Source organism: Pinus tabuliformis, chromosome 3_2, assembly GCF_031772625.1.
Source record: "Pinus tabuliformis cultivar Carrire ecotype Pingquan chromosome 3_2, CPIR1, whole genome shotgun sequence".
NCBI lineage: Eukaryota > Viridiplantae > Streptophyta > Pinopsida > Pinales > Pinaceae > Pinus > Pinus tabuliformis.
In genome coordinates, this window is record NC_142302.1 from 311,782,291 (window position 1) to 311,798,766 (window position 16,476).

A 16,476-nucleotide genomic window follows, 5' to 3' on the forward strand; every position below is an offset into this window, starting at 1 on the left:
CAACTATCAGTGTAGGAGCATTACCAAGATGTTAGATAGGATACAGATGAAGAACAAAGGGCACTATCCTAGTCTATTTCATCATAGTCTGATCAATACTATATTCCTTCATCAACTTGTAGAGAGGAATATGACATGGGCATCTTTCTTGGAGACAGCACTGAAATGGCATGAATCCAATGTGGCAGCTCAGCCTTCTAGCATGCCAACACAGAAAATGGAAATTGGGTCTTCTAGCAAATCAGTGGAAATATTGAAAGTAGATAAACCTGAGGTGACTAGGATGTACAAGAGAGGAAAGTGTCTTGTGTTTGCTTCTCATGGTGATAAAGGGTTCAAGCCTTCTACATCAGCAAAATAGGGACCATCAATGCAGGATAAGGAAATGGTTGAGCATGAGTTTGAGTTGGTTGACTTAGAGGTAGAAAATGAGACTTCAAGCATGTATTAGATGACCATAGACAAACATTATCAGATCAAGGAACTGACAATCAACATGGCGAGAGCAAGATACATCATCTCATTCCTATAACAGGAGAATAGTCAATTGAAGGAAAAAAAATTGATCATGGAGAAAGAGGAAAGTACAATATTGTAGTAGGTCAAAAAGGGAAAAGCAGTCATGGAGACAAATGAGCCTGAAGGAACATAAGGAAAAGGTAGGAGAAAAATGCCAAGAACCAAAGGAATTAAGAAGGCATTACAAGAAGAAGAAAATCACATCTTACTGAATGAGGAGCTAGACCTAGAGGACATAATTGCTTTAGAGGTCAGTCAAGACAAAGAGTATTGGTTAAACAGGGTCAACTACCACTTGCAGAAGCTTCTAGACAAAGTTAACAGAGGCAATCAGCTGCTAAGGCATACCATTACCAGGCTCAAAACATGATTTGTAATGTCAAGGTCAAGCAGCTTGAAAACAAGCTCAAGGAATCCCAAAAGGACCAAAATGATGAAGGAAACTTGGAGATTCTTGCTGAAGTATCCATGAGGGCTTAACATGCCTCATTTTACAACTTTTAACAAATTTTGAGGAAATTTTGATCATTTTTGGTGTTTTACAAATTTTGGTGCCCTATTCAGAAAATCGGCAGTTCCAGGAGCGCAACACCTTGGTGCTGCGCTTCTTCCTCAGGCACCCATGTCAAGAAAATTTTTCATTTTTGGAAATCCCTTGGCATCCTGTAAAAGCACATTTGTTCAGATTTTATAGAGGAGGCCTAAAGTTTGAGAAACGTGGGAAAAAGTGGCCAAAATCAGATTTCTGGACTTTGGGAAAATGGATATTTGAAGGCCTTCCCATGGTTCATTATCAAAACTTCAAGGTGATATGGAAACTAGACTTGAAAATATATTCAATCATTCTCTCATATCTTCATTTGGACTTCATCAAGGAACCTAAAAATGGGCTCAACATCGGCATTGTGCTTTTGCAATTTTTTATGTTTTTTATTGTAAATTTCACTATGTAAATTTTCTAGCTTTCAGTTTGACTTAGTCAAAGCAAAACTCTTAATGTAATGGCTCTTGCTTCAAGTTTAGATGATGTAGACATGAATAAATGTACATGATAGGCTTTTTTATTTATGTTTAATATGCCTCATTAAAGAAGCAAACTCCTAAACAAAGTCTCCAAGAAGTGTTTGAGTTTTACCATTTCACTCTCACCTCTTGGTTGAGAGAATCTTGGAATCAGTTCCACCACCTAGGAATTTGACTCCTGAAGGTGGGGAAGTGGTCTACGTAAGTCTATTTATATCATTTCTCTTTCGAAGAGAAGGGTTGGACTTTTGTGGAGGAGTCTTGCATGTAATGATCTTTTCAGCTAATACAGAGGCAGATGCAACTATTTTTAAGGAACTCTAGTCCAGTGAGTTCATGGTGTTTGTTCTTCTTTGTATCTATTTTCTCATGTTTAAATCATATTTCTTCACATGTTTTGTCTTCTTTCTATGGATTACCTTGCAGTTAAATAGACAGGATTCTTGATTTCAAGATCTGTTTATATGGTTTTCATAGTTATGTTTATTTCTTCTAAAAGCTAATGAACTCATAGTTGCTTATGCTCATTAGTCTCTTCAAAAATTTCTATTCTATACTACATTGACAATATTTCAAGTACACCATGGCCTTCTGATACCTAGCTCCTTTCTATATTTGTCTCTGCACTCCTAAAGCCTAGACCTAATCATTGGCTCCAAACCCTAGTCCAGCAAACCCTAAAATCTAAAATTCACCAACACACAAACAAACATATATATCTAGCCTAAAAACTTGATGCTTTAAATACATTCACTGATAAAAACTTTTAGAGATCCCTCTCTGGCTCAGTAGGGCTAGCTATTGAGCTGAAAGTGGTTTCAGGTTACCCTTATCGATCTCCTCCTCAGCCTAGGAAATTGTAAGGGATAACATTTTTGGCATCGTTGCCGTGGAACAACTGGTAAATCATTCCTAGAAGATATCTTAGATCTTTCAAGAGAACTGGTTCTGTAGTTGACAATTTCCACTCTACAAACATAGGTTGATTTTACAAATTTCACCAATCTTAAGGTGAGACAAAATTCTAGCTTCTAAAATATATACAAGGCCAGATCCTGACCCAAGTCCACCTTTGATTGTTGAAGATCCTGAAAAACTACTCAGAAAACTTAAATTACCTATCACTAAAGGTGCAGTTCGAAAAATTAAAAGAACAACTTCTCTACCTAGAAATCTATTTGCTTTTGAGCAGCTTCCTTTTGATACTCAGTTATAGTTTTCCCTTTCAAGGTCAAAATCTAAGTCTTGCATTTCTGAAGTAATATTTGAACCTATTTAATTTGAATCTCAGTCACGTTCTTCAAAATCCCTATCTGCTAGAGTTGATAGCGAGTTATGGTTTAATTTTGACAAACTTCAAAGTCTTGCTGACCAGCTCCAAATTACTACTGAAAAAGCCTACATTCAGTATCAGCTTCAATACTTAATTGTTGTCTCATCCTCCACTACACCCCCAAATACATCCACTACATCTCCAAGTACCTTAGCCAGCTCATCCTTTCTCCCAGCACCTCCATTAGTATCATCATCCCTACCTACATAGCCCCTTGTAGTACCCCCATTGCCTCCAACAGTCATGGCACGATTTGTGCCCCTCATACTACCTGCTCAACTTGTTGCTTTACCTCAGAACTATGTGTTGGCATTATGATTCAGGTGTTGTCCTTGATGGCAAACCCTTTCAGGTGATAAATCAAGAAGGACGCAGGAAATATGTTCAGTAAGTGCGTCCCCGCAGGTATACCATACAGAACCCGCGTCCAGGGACGCCGGCCAGCCGTTCAGGAGGTGCGTCCGCCCAGTGCACACATTTCAAGGCAGAGAAAAGCACGTGGGGGTTTCTTGCGTGGTATCTAGCCGACGTTTTTGTGTTTCTATGGTGTCGGCTCGTGGTATTGTTCCATGTTTTGGGGAGAAGCTTGCCTATATAAAGCAAAGGAGTTCATTTGGATTAAGCATCATCTTGGTTGAATATCTTTTGGTGAGATCTAGTCCAGATCTATGAAGGCGAATCTTCTAATGGACTGTGATCTCTATGGCGCATGATCAGATCTGTGGATCTGAGTGTTTGGGTTGGTTCTGAAGTCCTCATATCTTTTATATCTGAAGGGACGCAGGTTCAGTGAAGGGAAAGTGCGCCGGGACGCAGTACAGTAAAGGCTCAGGTGCGTCTCGGAGGCAAAGGACGCGGCGTGACTGTGTTATTGGGTGCATCTCTGAAGCAAAAGACGCGGCGCGATAGTGTTTCTGGGTGCGCCGGTCACAGCAAAGCATAGAGGAACAGTGCGTCGGCACGCAGAACAGTGGAAGGTAGACTGCGTCCAGTCGCAGGTCACAGAAGGAAAATATGCGTCCCTGTCTTAAGATGATCTGTTGACTGTATATTTCTGTTCATAAGGTGTTCTGGGTTATTTCTGTAATTACTGATCTGATATCTGTAGTGGACTGTATCTGTTGTATACTTGTTGATCATTTGATTCTTCATGAAAAGAAGTAGGGGGTTGTAGCTCCCTTCCAGGAGAGACTGGAAAACGAGAGAGAGTTGTAGCTCTCTGCAGGTTGCAGCCTGCGTGCTGGTAAAGGACTGCACCAGTACAAAATCATTGTAAAAAGAATTTCTTGAAAGAAGATAGAGACATATTGTAGCAGGTGGTTTTCTCCCGCATTGGGTTTCCACCTTACATCTTGTGTTCTTTGGTGTGACTGTCTATTTTCTTTATTCATGCTCATTATTTTATGGTACTGATATGCAAGAATAATTCAAAAGATCAAATAAGGAAGATTTGGTAAATTGCTTGATAATACTGATTCACCCCCCCTCTCAGTATTATTTCCAACAATTGGTATCAGAGCAGGTCCTTCAGAAAAGCTTGATCGCTTGAAGGTAGATCGTTCATCATGAGCAACTACGAGAGAGAAGCATCAATCAGGCCACCAGTTTTTGATGGGACAAACTTCAATTATTGGAAGGTAAGAGTTACTGCATATCTTCAATCTCTTGGTACTGAAGTTTGGGACATTGTAGAAACAGGCTATGCTTTTCCTTCAGCTACTCCTACAGATCCAACTGAGAAAAAGAAGTATGAAACAAATGCAAAAGCAGTCAGTACTCTATTAGGAAGTATATCCCAAACAGAATTCATGAAGGTAATGCACTTCAAATCAGCAAAAGAAATATGGGACAAAATGATCACAAGCTATGAAGGAGATGAACAGGTAAAACAAGCCAAACTTCAAACTCTCAGAATTCAATATGAGACTCTCAAGATGTATAATGATGAAAGTGTGGCTAATTATTTTCTTCGGGTAGATGAGATTGTAAATTGTATGAAAAATTTGGGTGAAGAAGTAAAGGAGTCTCTAGTAGTTCAAAAGATTCTAAGATCATTATCCCCCAAGTTTGAATCCAAAGTATCTGCAATAGAAGAAAAAGAAAATCTCCGTGTTCTTACTATGTCTCAGCTACATGGAATTCTAACTGCTTATGAAATGAGAAAGGGAGGACCATCAGACAGAAGGGAGGCTGCTTTTAAAGCATCAGGCAAAGAAGATTACTATGAAGCAAGCCATGATCCAGAAGAAGAGGAAGAAGAATCAAATTTTGTCAGAAATCTTCAAAGAGGTTCTGGAAGGTTCAGAGGTAAGCTACCTTTCAAATGCTTTGCTTGTGGAAGAGTAGGTCATTATGCTGCAAAATGCTCTTATAAGGATAAAGGAAAGGAACCAGTTAGATGGAACAAGAAACAAAGCGCAAATAAGAAAAGCTACTACACCCATGAAGATAGTGATGGCTTATCAAACAGTGATGAAGATGAACAAGGTAATAAATATAGGTTGTTAATGGCATTTGAAGATGATGATTATGAAGATGCTGTAGATGTGGATAACCTTTATGATGAAATTACTAGACTCAAGAGATGCATAGAAGAAAAGAACATGATTATTGATACTCTACAATTCCAAATTGATGAAAAGGAAAAACATCTTGAAAAATTAGAAGGTGAAATTGTTGGTCTTAGAAAAGAAATTGAGAAAACAAAAACTATTAATCTCAAGTTTGTCAAAGGATCTGAAACTTTGGATGAGATTATCAGTGTGCAGCGGTCTCCACTAAATAAGACAGGTTTGGGCTATAATGGAGAAACTTCTCAAGCATCCACTTCAAAAAGTTATCTTGATGCAGCAAGAAGAAATGAGCAAGAGCACAAGGAAGATCATCAGGTAAAGCAGGGACAAATGTCAAGCAGAAACTATCAGGGGCAATCCAGCTTAAGGGTGAACAAAAGCCACAACCAGCCACAGGTAAAATCTTCTCAATTTGGTTCAAGAATAGATGAAAATAGAAATTACAATCAGTTGGCTGGTAGATCCAATAATCGCAGAAGCTTCTTCAATGGACAATGCTTTTCTTGCCATAACTTTGGTCACAAAGCAGCTCAATGTGTTGCGTATAAAACAATCATGACTAGGGAAGCTCAAAAACAAAGAAGTATGACAGGGATTACAAAAAGGACCTATAACAACTTTTCAGCTCTTGAAAATGAAGTTGAATGTTCTATTTGCAATAATTTTGGACATAAAGACTTTGAATGTAGAAGCAGGTTTCCGGAAAGAAAGGTACAAGAGCAGAAAAAGGAACAAGCCTCAGGCGCCAAAACATGGAGAATAAAGGAACCTCAAACAGAAAGATGTGGGATAGCATTTTATGCAGAAGGACAAGAAAATCTATGGTACATTGACAGTGGATGTTTGAAGCATATGACAGGTGATAAAGAAAAACTTGAGTCTTATTCTAATTTAGAAAAGGGAAAGAAAGTCTCTTTTGGAAATGATACTCCTGCAACTATAAAAGGAAAAGGTATTGCTCCTTTAAAAGAAGATGTTAAGGCTGGAAATGTTTTGTTTGTTGATGGATTGAAGCATAATCTACTAAGTGTCAGCCAGATGTGTGATCAAAGAACCGAGGTTATATTCAGATCAAATGGATGCCTTGTTCGTGATCTTGATACAGGTAAAACAGTTCTCAAAGGAAAGAGAACTCCAAATAATCTATACATATTTGATGAAGGACAACAACAATGCTATCTAAGCAAGAATGAAGAGCACTGGTTATGGCATCGAAGGTTGGGACATCTAAGCTTCTCACAAATAAGGAAAGCTTGCAAATATCAGGCAGTTCGCGATCTTCCAGATATCAAAATTCCTGACAACACCATATGCAGATCATGTCAGTTTGGAAAACAAACCAGAACTAACTTTCCAGAGAAAGAAGGATCAGCCAGCATGCCTCTTGAGCTAGTACATACAGATGTATGTGGACCATTCAGAAAAAGAACACCTAGAGGAGAGGAATACTTGATATTATTTATTGACGATTTCTCCAGGTTTGTTTGGTTAGGTCTTATGAAGCACAAAGATGAAGCATTCGAAAAATTCAAAACCTTCAAAGCCTTGGCTGAAAATGAATCAGGTCACAAAATTAAGTGCCTCAGATCTGACAGAGGTGGGGAATTTACTTCAAATGAATTTTTCGATTTCTGTGATGAACATGGGATAAGGAGAGAATTCTCTACAGCTAGAACGCCTCAGCAAAATGGAGTTGTTGAAAGAATGAACAGAACAATCCAACAAATGGCTCGTGCTATGCTTGATGAATCAGGAACCCCCGCAACCTTCTGGGGTGAGGCTGCACATACTGCGGTTATTATTCTCAACAAGACAAATGTCCGGGTGAACAGCACTCAAACCCCTCATGAGCTCTGGAGTGGTAAAACTCCTTCGGTAAAGCACTTCAAAATATTTGGGAGCAAATGCTATATCAAGAATACTGAGGAGCAGCTTGGCAAACTTGATCCTAGAGCAGATGAAGGCATTCTTCTTGGCTATTCTCCACATAGCAAAGCATACAAATGCTACAATAAAAGACTTGGCAGAATTGTTGACAGCATTGATGTAGTGGTTGATGAAAAGGGATATATTCCTAGGCAAATACATCGTGAAGACATCGAAGAAGATGAGAGCTACCCTCAAAAACAGAATGATGAAGAAGAAGAACCTCAAGAAGAATCTCAAGAAGAACCTCACGAAGAAGCAGAAGAACGGACAAGAATAGAAGAAAAGACTCCATCCAGATATGTTCAGAAGAACCATCCAGAATCTCAGATCATGGGACAAAAAGAAGCAGGTATACAAACTAGAAGAACAGTTGCAGAAGCTTCAAGCTATTTGGCATTACTTTCCTCCACCGAACCACAAAATGTGAAAGAGGCATGCAAAGATGAATGTTGGGTGAAAGCAATGGATGAAGAACTTGAGCAAATCGAAAAGAACAACACTTGGGAGCTGGTTCCTAGACCAAAAGATAAGAATGTTATTGGAACAAAATGGGTCTTCAAAAATAAATTGAATGAAAATGGAGAAGTAATTAGAAACAAAGCCAGACTCGTCTGTAAAGGGTATGCGCAGCAAGAAGGAATAGACTTTGAAGAAACTTTTGCTCCTGTTGCAAGACTTGAGGCCATCCGAATGTTCCTTGCTCTCTCAAGTTTTCAGAACTTCAAAGTATTTCAAATGGATGTGAAATCAGCCTTTTTGAATGGAGACTTGGAAGAAGAAGTGTACATTGAACAGCCAGATGGGTTCATTCTTGGAAATGATCCAAATCTTGTATGCCGATTGAAAAAGGCTCTCTATGGTCTCAAACAAGCTCCAAGGGCTTGGTACTACCGGTTGGACAAATATCTTCATCAACAAGGTTTCTTAAAAGGTTCAGCAGATAGCAATCTGTATATAAAAGTTGAAAATGACAAATTGCTAATACTTGTTGTGTATGTAGATGACATTATTTTTGGCAGCAATGAAGAAGCTATGAGTCAAAGCTTTGCCTCAGTCATGCAGAAAGAATTTGAAATGTCCTTGCTAGGAGAACTGACATATTTCCTTGGTTTGCAAATCCAACAGAAGGAAGGAGGAATCTTTTTATCTCAAACCAAGTATCTCAGGCAGATTTTGAAGAAATATGGCATGGAAGATGCAAAACCAGTATGTACACCCATGGTCACAGGATGTAGTCTCAGTGCAAATGATGAATCTGCAGCAGTACATCAACCAACCTACAGATCTATGATTGGAAGTTTACTATATTTGACAGGTACCCGACCAGACATCATGCATGCAGTTGGAATAGTTGGAATATTTCAGGCAAATCCAAAGGAGACTCATCTTCAAGCAGTGAAGAGAATTTTCAAATATCTTCAAGGGACTCAAAATTATGGCTTATGGTATCCTAGAGATACAGATCTTACTCTTCATGCCTATACAGATGCAGATTGGGCCGAAAGCGTGGATGACAGGAAAAGCACAAGTGGTGGTGCGTTCTTTATGGGTCCCAGACTGGTCTCTTGGTTCAGCAAGAAACAGAGTTCAATTGCCTTGTCTACAGCTGAAGCAGAATATGTTGCTGCTGCATCTTGTTGCACCCAACTCCTTTGGATGATGCAGAATTTGCAGGATTATCAAATCACTTGTACTCCTCCAATCCCTATCTTATGTGACAACACAAGTGCAATCAGCATCTCAAAGAATCCGGTTATGCATTCAAAAACCAAGCACATACCAATCAAGTACCATTTTCTCCGGGAACAAGTACTTGAACAGAAGGTCAAGTTGGAGTATGTTCCTTCTAAGGAACAAGTTGCTGATATTTTCACCAAACCATTGCCCAGGGACACTTTTGAATACCTCAGGCAAAAGCTGGGGGTTGTTGATACATCATCTTACTGTTGATCATCTTCCTATTGGTGGTATAGGCTCAGGGGGAGCACATAATGCATTGTTGGCATTATGGAAAAGGAGATCTTGGAAATAGCTGCAATATGTCTCTATCTCCTTCATGATGGATTTCTGGTTACAGATCTGGAGATGCATGAGCATAGGGGGAGCATACCCTTTGCTCTTGATGTCAAAGGGGGAGAATGAAGCTGAAGATTATGTGGTTGCCATCAAGTCCAAAGGGGGAGATTGTTGGCATTATGATTCAGGTGTTGTCCTTGATGGCAAACCCTTTCAGGTGATAAATCAAGAAGGACGCAGGAAATATGTTCAGTAAGTGCGTCCCCACAGGTATACCATACAGAACCCGCGTCCAGGGACGCCGGCCAGCCGTTCAGGAGGTGCGTCCGCCCAGTGCACACATTTCAAGGCAGAGAAAAGCACGTGGGGGTTTCTTGCGTGGTATCTAGCCGACGTTTTTGTGTTTCTATGGTGTCGGCTCGTGGTATTGTTCCATGTTTTGGGGAGAAGCTTGCCTATATAAAGCAAAGGAGTTCATTTGGATTAAGCATCATCTTGGTTGAATATCTTTTGGTGAGATCTAGTCCAGATCTATGAAGGCGAATCTTCTAATGGACTGTGATCTCTATGGCGCATGATCAGATCTGTGGATCTGAGTGTTTGGGTTGGTTCTGAAGTCCTCATATCTTTTATATCTGAAGGGACGCAGGTTCAGTGAAGGGAAAGTGCGCCGGGACGCAGTACAGTAAAGGCTCAGGTGCGTCTCAGAGGCAAAGGACGCGGCGTGACTGTGTTATTGGGTGCGTCTCTGAAGCAAAAGACGCGGCGCGATAGTGTTTCTGGGTGCGCCGGTCGCAGCAAAGCATAGAGGAACAGTGCGTCGGCACGCAGAACAGTGGAAGGTAGACTGCGTCCAGTCGCAGGTCACAGAAAGAAAATATGCGTCCCTGTCTTAAGATGATCTGTTGACTGTATATTTCTGTTCATAAGGTGTTCTGGGTTATTTCTGTAATTACTGATCTGATATCTGTAGTGGACTGTATCTGTTGTATACTTGTTGATCATTTGATTCTTCATGAAAAGAAGTAGGGGGTTGTAGCTCCCTTCCAGGAGAGACTGGAAAACGAGAGAGAGTTGTAGCTCTCTGCAGGTTGCAGCCTGCGTGCTGGTAAAGGACTGCACCAGTACAAAATCATTGTAAAAAGAATTTCTTGAAAGAAGATAGAGACATATTGCAGCAGGTGGTTTTCTCCCGCATTGGGTTTCCACCTTACATCTTGTGTTCTTTGGTGTGACTGTCTATTTTCTTTATTCATGCTCATTATTTTATGGTACTGATATGCAAGAATAATTCAAAAGATCAAATAAGGAAGATTTGGTAAATTGCTTGATAATACTGATTCACCCCCCCTCTCAGTATTATTTCCAACACTATGGTCAAAGACTTCCTCTATTTTATGTAAGTTCAGAAATCACAACTTATCATCATGTTGATAAATTGATAGGTTTTATTAACCTCGAAGAAATTGAAGATGTTCATGCTAAGATGAGAATCACAGCTCAAATCTTTTCAGGGGATGTGAAGAAGTGGTTTTGCAACCTAGTTGCTAATTCTGTCAATAACTCATAGAGGTTGATTGAGTTGTTCGTAGCTCATTGGCAAGAGAAGAAAAATCTATTGCAGATATTGGTTGAGTATAACTCAATGAAAAGAGATGCAAATGAGATAGTTCAAGAATTTACAACAAGATTTAATTTGGTACACAATTCTATTCCTGATGATATGAAGCCTCCACCTGGTCTAGCGCTTCTCCATTATCCCGATGCCTTTGACCTAGACATGGAATATCATCTCAGAGAGAGAGACCCAACTACTCTTGAAGAAGTGCAACGAAATGCAGTGAATGTTGAAGCCAATCTCCTTATCAAGAAGTCTAAATCAAAGCCTGAGAGGACTGAGAAGAAAGGTGTGTTTAAATAAGAACCTTCATCATCTTCAGATGTAAAGCTTAACACTCCGATCAAAACCATGGAGAGAATGATGGATATATTATCCATAATTGATCGACAAGTGGAGCCTTCAGTGAGGAATCTGAAATTTCATGGCCAGCAACAACAACAATTCATAAATAGACAAAAAGAGCAGAGGAATCAAGATCCTCAAGGTCAAGTATGAGCTCCATTTCAACAAAATTATACTCAAGGCTAGGATGAAGATGAAGAAGAGATTTTAGAAGCAAATCACCTCTTTGAAGAAGATGAGCTTCCTACCTTTCTAACAGAAGAAGATTAGTTTTCTGAATATTCTTTCATACCAAGTGATCGGCAACTTGTGCTTGCAAGTGACGATCTATGGGCTGTTCAAACTAAAGAATACTAAAGAGGATATCAGAATGCCCTTAGTCATCTCCAAAAGCAGTACAACTTGAGGAATAGAAATGTACCTGATACTTTGAATTAGAAGAGGGAAAATGTACCAAAAGACACACAAAGCAAGGAAGTAGCTACTACAAGTCAGAATAAAGAAAAAGAGATTGTCATACTGAACCGGGACAAAACAAATGAGGCCTCTAATAGCAATGTGAGAAAAGAAAAGGAGTTTCAAACTGAACGTCACAAGAAGGAGTCTCAAGCCAAAAGACAGACAGAAAAGAAGGATATCTCTACAAAGGAGGTATAAAATGAATCTAATCTTTTTAGTTTGGAAAATGAAATTTCTAAGTTGAAAGTTTATATTCCCCTCACTGAATTAGTGAAGAATGATAAATATAAATTTCAGATTGCAAAAATGCTCAAGGTTGACTAGATGTTAGATACAGTTAATGTGGCTGATGATGAGCCAACAATCCTTTTTGGTCTGGCCTTAGAAGAAACTCCTGAAGATAGTGAAATCCCTCCTTTTTATCTAAGTCTCAAACTTCATCACTTTATCCTCCATAACGCCATGCTAGATTCTAGTTCCTCACATAACCTTATGCCTAAAGTATTCATGGACAAACTAGGCCTTAGTATCACCCGACCTTATCTTGACCTTTATTCCTTTGATTTAGGTAGAGTGAAACGTCTTGGCCTTATTAAAGACTTGGTAGAGTCCTTGGACCAAATTCCCGCCAAGAATGTGCTTATGGATATAGTGGTTGCTGACATTCCTCCTAGGTTTGGCATGTTGCTTTCAAGGTTTTGGGGAGCAAAACTAAAGGGCACTCTATAGCTTGACTTTTCATATGCCACTATCCTTGTCTTTGGTCAGATCTGGAAATAGGGAAAAGAAGATCAAATTCATGATCAACAGTAAGGAAAAGCCAGTCAATCATCCTATACATGTTGTCCATACTGATCTTGATTCTTTCATTTTATATAGTGATATGAATTCTGTAGATGATGAAAGTCAACTTGTAGAAATTTCAGAAGTTCCCAAGGTCATAAACAGCATGAAGAAGGTTATCATAGCTGAAGGGAAAGAGATGAATGAAGAGTGTGTGCAGCCAGCAAATCCTCTTGAAGAGATAGAAAAGATAGTGCAGAAAATAGAGAGTCTTGAGACAGTTGATCATCTTCCTAAAGAGAAAACAGTCTAGCCTTCAGAGATCCTTTTTCTAAATGAATAAAATGGTCTTTGGACCATGGAGTTTATCATGCATTGGGAAGAGAAGGAGCTAGGATTGGTGTTTGGATACATGGTCCACTACATTAGTCATGTAGAATTCCTTGAAATGTAAGAATGACTTCTTACAAGTTGGCATTTGAGTGCTCAAACAATGAGGCGGAATATGAAGCATTTATTGCGGGCCTCAAAATTATGAAGAAGTTGGGAGCAAAGAAAATTTATGTTTATGGCAACTCTGAATTGGTAATCAAACAAGTTAAAGGGGAATACCATGCCAAGCATCCAAGAATGAGAGCTTATCGCAATGTTGTACTTGACATCCTCAAATCGTTTTTAGAATATACTTTGTCTCTTATTCTTAGAGCTCAAAATGTTATAGCTGACTCACTTGCTACTGCATCTAGTATGATGAAGATTCCTATTCATCCTAATCAGTAGCACTCCATCCATGTCAAACATCGCTCAACTGTCCAAGATAATATGAGATTTTTGCAAGTGTTTTGGGTTGAAAAGCAAATTAACAGTTTTCTGCAATTCGAAGGAGAATTTCAAAATTCTCACATTGAGGAAACATCCAATATGAATGATCCAGACATCCAATCAGCTGAGATTGAAATATTGCAACTGAAGGACAACAACATTCCAAGAGTCTTGGTGCCTTTGGAAGAGTTATTTGATCGGGACGATGTTGACAAAAAGCCCACCATGGTTCCCACAAAAAAAGGAGTTGAAGATGTAAACATTGGTGCAACTGACAGTCCTAAGATGGTCAAACTATCAAATTCCTTATCTCCTAAAACAAAAAGTAAGTACATAGACTTAATGAAAGAATTTTCTGATGTATTTTCTTGGGACTATTCAGATATGAAGGTTTATACCAAGAGTATCATTCAACACACCATTCCTATCAAGCCTGATCAAAATCCATTTCACCAAAAACTAAGAAGGATTAATCCTAAGTTGTTGCCATCAATTGAAAAAGAGGTAAATATGCTTTATAAGTCTAGTATCATATTTCCTATTTGATTTTCTGAATGGATGTCTAATCTAGTGCCAGTAAGAAAGAATACCAAGGAGATTCGTCTGTGCTTGATTTCAGAAATTTAAACAAAGTGTCCTTAAAAGATAATTATCCCCTACCAAAGATGGATCATATACTTTAGAGGGTAGTTGGGTCCTCTAGGATGTCATTTCTAGATGGATATTCTGGGTACAATCAAATTCTGGTGCATAAAGATGATCAGCTCAAAACATCCTTTACAGCACCATGGGGTACATTCATGTACGCCAAGATACCTTTTGGATTAAAGAATGAAGGAGCTACGTTTTAGTGGGCTATGGACATAGCTTTCACCAATGAAAAAGATGTATTTCTGGTTATCTGGTAATGTTTTAAAAATATTATGAAGATCATTTACATCATTTGAGAATTGTTTTTTCAGAAATGTAGAAAATTTGGCATGTCACTCAACCCAAAGAAGAGCTTATTTTCCATGGAAGAAGGTAAGCTGTTGGGACACATCATCTCGAAGGAAGGCATTCGCATTGACCTTGCAAGAGTGCAAGTCATTCAACAATTAGATTTCCCAAGGAACAAGAAAGAGATTTAGTCTTTTAATGGGAAAATCAATTTTCTGAGAAGATTTATCCCCAATCTAGCTAAACATTTGAAAGAAATGACAGACATGTTGAAGAATGATAGTGAGGTAAACTGGTCTTTATAGGATAAGTAATCATTTCCTGTAGTAAAGTTTTCATTATATACTACTCCTATTTTGATTAGTCCATATTACACTTCATATTTCATCATCTTTTTTTTTCCTCTGAGCATACATTAGCAGTAGTCCTAATACAGAAGAAAGATAAAAAAAATGAGTAGCCCATAGAATTTTTCAGTTGCACTAAAAAGATGCAGCACTAAGATGCAACACTAAGATACAATATCATTGAGAAGTAGGCCTTGGCTTTGGTGAAGCCTCTCAAGGATTTTCGAGTTTATATTATGCATTCTCACACCATTGCTTATGTTCCTACAACTGCAGTGAAAGAAATTCTTGTGCAGACAGATCCTAAGGGTAGAAGGGGAGAATGGATTGCAGCTATGCTGGAGTATGATTTGGAGATAAAGCCTACAAAGCTCATCAAGGGACAAGGTTTGGATAAAGTTATGGCTGAATCAAACCTACATGCACTAAATATTAATTTGATTGTTGCACTATCTAAAGAAGAAGAAGAAGAAAACGATCCATTCTTATTGGTCTCTGATATGTTCATTTACTCTCCTTGGTATTCTAACATTGTCTATGTCTTGCAACACTTAAATCCTCCAACGAAAGTTCCCAAAGGTAAAGCTATATCCTTAAAATTGAAGGCTTCAAAATATTGTATTCTGGATGGTGTTTTATATTAGAAATATCCTAATGCTGTGCTGCTAAATTGTTTGGTAGAAAATGAAGCTAAGGATGTCATGAAATATTTTCATAAAATAGATTGTGGTGGTAATCATTTTTGGAAGACTACAACAAATAATATATTGAGATTTGGCTTCCATTGGCCCACTCTTTTTTCTGATGTATACAAAATAGTGATGAGATGTCATGAATGTCATGTTTTCCAAGGAAAAAGAAATCTTTTTCCATTACCCTTGCAGCCCATCTCAATTTCATCTCCTTTTCAATAGTGAGGTCTTGATTTCATTGGCGAGATCCATCCTTCATCATCAGCACAACATAAATGGATTTTGACAGCCACAGACTATTTCACAAAGTGGATTGGGGCAATCCCAACCATGCAAGCTACTAATTATGTTATCATTTAATTTATTGAGTCTAATATCTTGTCTACTTTTGACTGCCTACATAAAATAATTACTCATTATGTTGTTGCCTTCAAGTCAACAAGAATGGTGGAGTTTTGTGCCAAATAACATATTGTATTAGGACATTCCACTGCTTATCATCCACAAGGGAATGGTCTGGCTGAATCTTCCAAAAAATCTTTGGTTAACATCATCAAGAAGGTTTTAGCAGTGAACAAGAAGAACTAGCATAAAAAGCTCATCAATGCCTTATGGGCAGATAGATTCAGCACTAAGAAATCAATAGCGATGTCTCCTTTTCATTTGGTGTATGGGATTGACACATTTTTTCCTTCGTCTCTTGTTGTCTCGGTCATAAAAATTCTATAGGAATTGGACAGTGAGACTAATTATATGAAAAGAGGGATAAATCAAATGATTCATTTATAGCAAACAAGAGAAGAGGTTCTTCAAAACACCTCTAAACATCAGGAGAAGATTAAAAAGATCTATGATTGCAAGACCAAGGAAGACAATTTCAATTTATAAGATGTAGTTCTTCAGTGCGATACTAGAAATGAAGAAAAAGGAAAACACGAAAAATTTGAGAACTTGTGGAAAGGACCTTACAGAATTTCTTCTTTCAAAGGAAAGAATGCTTTCTTATTAGAAGAAATGGATGGAGAATATTATTCAGGAGGATCGATCAATGGTAGGCTTCTCAAGCACTACTATGTTT